At 47.7% G+C, this 8,223-nt stretch overlaps 1 long non-coding RNA gene across 1 annotated transcript; it reads left to right on the forward strand.

The window, feature by feature from the left end:
- Positions 1 to 4,291: 4,291 nt before the first annotated feature.
- LOC119268013 lies at positions 4,292 to 7,213 on the forward strand. Its single transcript, XR_005132791.1, has 4 exons — positions 4,292 to 4,857; positions 5,117 to 5,578; positions 5,965 to 6,067; positions 6,813 to 7,213. It is a non-coding gene; the product is annotated as an uncharacterized LOC119268013 (long non-coding RNA).
- The last annotated feature ends 1,010 nt before the right edge of the window (positions 7,214 to 8,223 follow it).

Below are 8,223 nucleotides of genomic sequence, written 5' to 3' on the forward strand. Positions count from 1 at the left end.
CCTGAGACGGTCAAGCAAGTTCGGACCTTCCTTGGCTTAGCGAGCTATTGCCGCCGCTTCATCGAGAATTTCTCCAAGGTTGCTAAACCTCTAACTGAACTCCTCAAGAAGGATAAAAAGTTCGAGTGGGCCCCACAGTGCGAGTTCAGCTTTCAGGAACTGAAAAGACGCCTGACATCTGCTCCCGTACTAGTACCACCAGATTTCTCCAAGGACTTTATTATCTATTGCGACGCCTCGCGACAAGGACTAGGTTGCATACTCATGCAAGATCGTCAGGTAATTGCCTATGCTTCACGGCAATTACACCCCCATGAGGAAAACTATCCCACACATGATCTAGAGCTTGCAGCTGTAGTCCATGCACTCAAAACTTGGCGACATTACCTTCTCGGTAATCGTTGCGAGATCTTCACCGATCACAAAAGTTTGAAGTATATCTTCACCCAACCAGATTTGAATCTCAGGCAAAGACGTTGGGTCGAGTTGATCTCGGATTATGACTTAGGAATAACTTACACCCCGGGCAAAGCCAATGTCATGGCTGATGCGCTAAGTCGTAAATATTATTGTAACAACCTAATGTTACAACAAAGTCAACCACTTCTCCACGAGGAATTTCGTAAGCTTAACCTTCACATAGTTCCTCGAGGATTCCTATCCACCCTGGTGGCAAATCCTAACCTTATGGATCAGATCATAACCGCCCAGCGGTATGACAAGGGCATATCTTGGATCAAGGAAAACATCGCTAGCAGAGTTGCTAAATGTTTTTCCATGGATGAGCGAGGTGTTGTCTTCTTCGAGAACCGCTTGGTGGTTCCCAAGAAACAACATCTAGTCAGTTGATTCTTAAGGAAGCTCATGAGTCCCCTCTCACCATTCATCCCAGTAGTACTAAAATGTATCAAGACCTACGCTAGAGGTTTTGGTGGACTAGGATGAAGAGAGAAATTTCTCAATATATTGCTAGTTGCGACGTCTGTCGTCGTGTTAAAGCAGAGCATCAACGGCCTGCTGGCACCCTTCAACCTTTGGCTATTCTTGAGTGGAAATGGGATAAAATCAGTATGGATTTCATTACTGGGTTTCCCAGGACCAACAGAGGGAATAATGCTATCTTCGTCGTGATCGATCGTCTTTCCAAAGTAGCCCATTTCCTACCTGTCCGTGAGAGTATCACCGCTAGCCAGCTAGCTGACCTATACATCTCCCAAATAGTGTCTCTTCATGGTGTCCCATTGGAAATTAACTCAGACCATGGGAGTCTCTTCACCTCTCGATTTTGGGAAAGTTTCCAAAATGCTATGGGAACTCGTCTCTCTTTTAGCACCGCCTTCCACCCTCAATCCAGTGGTCAAGTAGAGCGAGTAAATCAAATTCTGGAAGATATGCTTCGAGCTTCTGTCATCTCCTTCGGAATGGATTGGGAGAAATGCCTTCCATTCACGGAGTTTGCTTATAACAATAGTTATCAAGCTAGCTTGGGAAAAGCTCCTTTCGAAGTTCTCTATGGACGAAAATGTCGAACGCCTCTTAACTGGTCAGAAACCAGGGTAAGACAACTCTTTGGCCTGGATATGATTCAGGAAGCAGAAGAGCAGGTTCGTGTTATTCGTGAGAAATTGAAAACAGCCCAATCTCGTCAAAAGAGCCAATATGATCGTAAACATAAGCTCATGACTTATGAAGTCGGCGAGAAGGCTTACCTTCGGGTTACTCCGTTAAAGGGAACCCATCGTTTCGGTATCAAAGGCTAATTGGCTCCTCGTTACATTGGACCCTTTCGCATTCTTGCCAAACGAGTAGAAGTTGCCTACCAATTGGAACTACCTCCGCATCTTTCCAGAGTTCACGATGTCTTCCACGTTTCTCAACTCACGCGTTGCTTCGCGGATCCTATCTGTGAAGTGAACCATGGAACACTTAATCTACAAGATAACCTCTCATATCGGGAATATCCCGTTCGTATCCTTGATCAAGCCGAGCGTACCACTCGACGCCATAACATCAAGTTTCTCAAGGTTCAATGGTCACACCATTCCGAGAAAGAGGCTACTTGGGAAAGGGAGGATCATCTTCGACTTGAGTACCCCTCCTTCTTCCCGACGAGTCCTGAATCTCGGGACGCGATTCTTTTGAGTGCGGGTGAGTTGTCACATCCCTGCTTTCCTGTTATGCATTAGGGCTGGTTGAACTTGTGCATCATGTTTAAATTTCTTTTAAACTTGAAATGGGGGCTAATCAACCCCAACACCCCCCCTGAAAATGCTAAATTCCAACAATTGGAATTTCAATGAACCCAAAATGCCCTTCATAAAAGCCCACCATTTTTGGTTCTGGTTTAAACCTCTGCCAAAAATGGTTCTACAATTTATGGGGCCATTTTGGATTTTTTGAACCAAGTCATAAGTATTTGAATTTGGGCATTTTAAATCTTATAAATATTTTAAAGTGCTCAAATAATCTTGGAAGCATTTTTAGGCAGTTGAGAATATTCTCAAATGTGCCTCTGAATATTTCCAGAGTTTTTGGAAATGAAATAGTATTTATTCCATTTCAAAACACAGTACAGAAAATAAATAAAAGAGAAACAGAAAACAGTGCAGAGCACTTACCTGAGCCCACCTGGCCAGTCCACCTAGCAGCCCAGCCCACCTGCTATGCCAGCAAGATGCTTGCTCTCGCCAGCACAGGCGGGCAGGCGCTCGACGGCGAGCACAACATGCTTGCCACGCAGCTGCCCGCCGCCCAGCCGCTCCCCTCGTCGACCTGTCGCCCTGGGACGAACCCTCTCTCTCTCCCTGAGCTCCCAGACACACTCGCTCTCTCTCTGGTTCCCTCTCTCGCCCTCCCCGACGTCGCCCGAGACGTCACCGTCGCCGCTGCTCCCCGCAGCCGCGTCCAACGCCATCCCCGCGCCCTCTCACCGTGTCCGGACAGTTCGCCGTCGTCGACTACGTCGACTAGCCGAGCTGCATGACGCCGGAGCCCCTGCATCGTCCCCGCCACCGTCGTCTTCAATCTTCGGCCGCCGTCGGTCGCCATCGTCGATCCGCCGCACCCGAGCTTCCCCGAGCACACTGACCCTTCCCGTGGCTTCCCTGTGAGCTGCTGAACCTCCCTGTGCTTTTCGTTTCACCCCTAGTACACCGTAGACGCCGCATCTCTTGTGCCCGAACGCGCCACCGCCTGACCACGTCGCCGGCGATGCTCCATTGACCATTTGGTCATGGGCTCGTGCCCGTCACACTCCCCGCGCGGCGTAGATGCTTTCGCCGCATCGCCTAGGCCACAGCAGCCACGAGCACGAGCACACCCGAGCCTCGGCCTCCGCCAAGCTCGTCGCCGGCGATGCTTCGGCCACTCCCCGGCCAAACCACCACCGTGGTTGGATGCGGGCGAGTCCCAGCTCCACGTAGGTGCTCTCCGCGCGCCAAATGGTGCCCTGTGGGCAAATACCGCAGCGCGCCGCCGCGTCTGGCCTCGCCGGCGGCTAAACGCCGGCAGGCTTTGACCGCTAACCAGCGAGGTTGACCCCGCTGACACGGGTTGACCTCCCCCTCTCTCTCACTGACATGCAGGCCCCGCCCGACTAATTAGTCTGGTTAGTGCTAATTAACTAGGTTAGTTTAGTTAGTAGTCACTGACTAGTGGGCCCTGCCCAATTAATTAGGACTAACTAGCTTAGTTAGTACATAGAGACACTGACAGATGGGGCCCACCAGTCAGGTTTGACCTGGGCTGGCGCCTTTGACTCGCTGACGTCACAGTGACGCAGTGCTGACGCAGTTATTTAATTTTTGGATTTATTTTTATATAGGAAATTCCAGAAAATAGCCAAAACTTCTAAAAATCATAGAAAATCAACCATAGTTCCAAATCAAACAAATCTATCCCTAATAATAAAACACGGATTGACTCCGTGGGTTCATCGTCACAATACGCTTTCTTCTCATGTCATAATACGCTTTTACGATTTGTGTGGACAAGATCGTAATATAAACGAATAAACGAGGTGGTACTAATTCCTTGTGAAAGTTTTCCTACGTCGTTGGAGAAGCCCGGTATTGTCCCAACGAAGCCCAGTGTGCCTCAACCGGCTAGCAAATTTGCAGAAAGGTCCCTGTGTTCTTTGGTATACAACCCGCGTTACAAATCGAACTGGTACGAAGGGGAGAAAAACGCAGCCACGCTCTGCCTCGCCGTGCTCCGCCCCGCCCCACCACCTCGCGCGACGCCCCGCGCGTCGTGCGCCGCCGGCACGCCCCCACCTTCTTCCTCCCCGGCTCATTCCCCACCCCACCCCTCGACCCCCACCAACCACTGCCCTGTCCACCATCGTTGGGCGCCTCCACCGACCACCCACCCACCGGCGCCGACCCCGACGACCCAATCGTACCCGAGACCCGGCGCCCCCATCCATCTACCTCCTCATCGCGTCGCGCCCCCGCGCCCCCAAAGCACCGCCCGACGATGGATCCGAGCGGGCAACCGCCCCAGCGCGCCTCCCGGCGGCGCATCCGGGCCAACAACTACTCACATCCTCCCCCACGACTGGTTGCCTCCACTACCCTCCCTTGCAGCTTAGGGTCCGGCGAGTCCCAGCCGCCACGCTCCCTCTGTCCTCTCCTCCGCGTCAAGATCGACAGTGAGGTCACCGGTGCCTGCGCTCTGCTGACCTCCCCTTCCTCATCTTCCTGCGAGGTTCCCAACCGCCCTGCCACGGATGCGTGTGTTGTTGTTTATGATGTAGGTGTTCAGCATGTAGAAGCTGGACGACGTGATGCTGCTGTTGCCGATCTGCTGCAGCGCCTCTTGTTTGACCCTGAGATCACTGGCGATGAACACAATCAGGTGAGTATAGAGCATACTGAAAAGGGAAAATTAGGCCATGCCCGAGACGTGAACCCTGCCATCCCAATGTTCCTTGCTTGCTACCCACGATCCGATCAATGCGACAGGCTACACTAACAATCTAATTGATGAAACTGAAGAAAATCCTAACTGACGAAACTGAACATTTGACAGCTACATTTACGCCTGACGAAACTGTTTTTTTCTAAAACTTTGACATCAGTTATTAACTGACAATCTGACACTATGGTCATCGCAGATGAGGACGTGCGTGCGTGTGGCGTGTGTGCTGCTCCTCGCCATCGTTGTCGTGCGTGTGAATCGTGCCAACTATGTGCCAGGTCATCGAAGGGCTTCTTCCTCGGCATTGGCGGTGATCGCGAGTGCAAGGCCGAAGTTTGTTAGCTTAGGGAGGAAGCATGTGTTGAGCATGATGTTACTGCTCTTGGAATACCTCTGCACGTAGTTGAGTCCGGCTGCCATGTCCAGCGCGACCTGGACGTGCTTGCTCCATCCGAGCACCTCATCGCTGTGGAGCCACTTGCTAAGCGCGCTGTTTTTGGTGAACTCGAACATCACGTACGTCAATACATGTAGCCGTCGTGCATGCAGTGATGGAGAGGCCCCGGACAGGCGGATGAGGCTCAAGTGGTTGAGGCGACCAAGGATGCTCACCTCGACGGTAGCGCACACATCATTGACTCCTGTTCACGATCATCGGGTATGGTTGATTCATCGAGGCCACGGTTGATTCATTCATCCTTAGTACAGTCTATTTTCTGTTTCATGTGTTTTATGTGTAGAAGTTGGGTCTCGATGACCTATAAGCAAGAACAACCTTCTCCAACTGATAGTGTTTATTCGCCTAAACAATTTGCTATTTCGGTATTTGGATGGGGGATGAAGAACAACATTCATCATTAGTACTTGAAGAGACTTGCCTTGTTGGGACTGAACAAGATCTATTGTAGTGCATCTTACTTCACTGCTCATTGTACAATTTAAATAAAATCAAGGTCTTCTCCATATGCAAGGGAATGTTTTCCTACTGCAATGGTAAGCTATTCTGAATCCATCTCATAATGTGGCTGCTCATGTTTGGTGCAGTTGTAGCGCATGGCATGGCGATGGTGGAGGAGATAAAGTGTTGAGAAAAAGGACGGCGATGCGAAGGGAAGATGATATGAGATTACTCGACAAGTATGCGGAGGTGCTGTAAAGTTTCCTCCTTTATGTATAGTTATTTCATTATCCATCTAAATATCAATTACATGTATATGTATGAAACTCATTTTGCGCTGCTAAATTTTCTGTGAAGATTTAAAATTATTTGGTATTAAACTTATAGTGATTGAAACAAATGCAAAACTTACATGTTGATTCATCATTTTTATACTTTTGGTTTCAGCGGATAGATATGAGAGGTTTAGCACTACTTCTTACTTATAGATCCAAATGTATTATGGTCACCAGGGGTGAAATTAGGTATAGGGCAACTAGGGCTATAGCCCTAGGCATGGCCGAACTAACATCTATAGCCCAGTAGTATACTTCTCAGAATTTTTCACTTATAGGAAGCCCAGCCCCTGGCGTGTAGGCCCCAAGCTCTGGCCCATAAGTTTCTCCATGACTCCACCACTCACGTACTAGATTTCTACCTCATTATGGTTGCAAACCCAGCCACATTGCTACAGAAAATAAAGCAATGTTTTCAGAATCGTTCGTCATCTCGCGAGATTATTTTGTTCTGATAGCTAATTGCCTTTATGTGATTTATGTGAAGATCTTTGTATGGATTAGTTGATATGGTCAGTGGTCAAACCGTTTGAGTTGCAAAATCGTGTGAAATTTGAAATCTGTGGGTTGTATATATACAACCGGATATGATGTGTATCATGCATAGTTGTCTTAGTTTTTTCTGTTAGCATTAATTGAGATGTACTTATTTTTTGCAGAATTTTTTATTATATTTGATCTTCAGATGATGAGCATAATAATGGAGATGGTGCATATGCGGATTTTCCTCTCCCGCTACAACATAGTTTATATTCTGGGGTGCGGCAGTTCCTTTCGGTTGGCGGCGACTGCAATGTAGTTATCACCATGCTCTTTATATTACTGGAAACATCATTCTTGATTATTTCTCCTTGTGTTATTGGTCACCATCATTGTTGATTATTTCTCCTTCCGTTTCGTTATCCAATAGATATTCTATTAGTACATGTATATTTGGGTGACAAAGGAGCATGCCATCCCTGATTAAACCCCAAATTGGCGAGATGAGACGTTTTATATCTAAATCTTGTTTCATAGAATTAATCATTTGTTTAGTTTGAGATATTAAACCCAAATAAGTTTATGCAGTGAACTAGAAATAACATGATTGCACGTTAATTTTCTTCTTAAGTTTCATAGTAGAGATTTTGCCGCTGATGATCCACTGCACGTGAACGCCACATCCTTTCTTCCTCAAGTATCGTGCGACATTCCAAAGCTAGACCGTTGCGATCAGGGTGCCGGAGGCTCTTGGGGTCACAGCCCGCATTCCTGCCGGAGGCAAGTTTTGTAGTCTCCCATTGCAACGCATGGGCATTTGTGCTAGTTATATATATGAAAAATGATCAGAAAAATTCAATCTATCCATCTATAATGGTTTCATGCATGACAAATCACTTTAACCTTGCTGTTTAGGTGAAACAAGCTAACACACTTATTATGCATGGGAATTTTAACTTCCATTTGAATCTTTGGTTCAAATGGACCCATTTCAACTTGTTTTACATTGCATTAGGCAAGACACATCATTTTGCCATGTCATAGCATGCATCATATTGTTGCATACTGTCATGTGTTGATTATGTTCTGTGTGTCCTTCGTGGTAGGTTCTGCCTCCGAGGATATCTCCGAGTATCCAACTGAAGGGCAGTGCCCTACTACCACTCCATCAGGCAAGCAACCCATTTGATCATATCGATACAATCCCATGTTCTCGCCTCTGCTCTCCTTTAATGCATTAAGACAACAACGTTTCAAACTGCTGTGTGCTGCGGTAGTTGAACCCTTATCCTCTGCATGACCTGTCATTGCCACAGTAACTAGATGAAACCCACTAGCATGTGTAGGAGTTGATTGAGCCATGTATGTGTTTTCTACCCTGCTATGCTTAGAGTTGTGTCAGGTCTGGTTCACCTGGGTGATGGGCTAGAGTGAAATGATTATGTCGGTAATGTGAGGGATGTGTTGAACATGATTTGGTAAAGGTATCGATGAGAGGCCATGTAGGAGTACATGGTGGGGTGTTTCATTGAGGCCGTCCCTAAGAACTGAGATCTGTATGTGTGATTTTAAGAATCAGCTACTACCATG

This window comes from Triticum dicoccoides, chromosome 3A (genome assembly GCF_002162155.2).
Source record: "Triticum dicoccoides isolate Atlit2015 ecotype Zavitan chromosome 3A, WEW_v2.0, whole genome shotgun sequence".
Taxonomy (NCBI): domain Eukaryota; kingdom Viridiplantae; phylum Streptophyta; class Magnoliopsida; order Poales; family Poaceae; genus Triticum; species Triticum dicoccoides.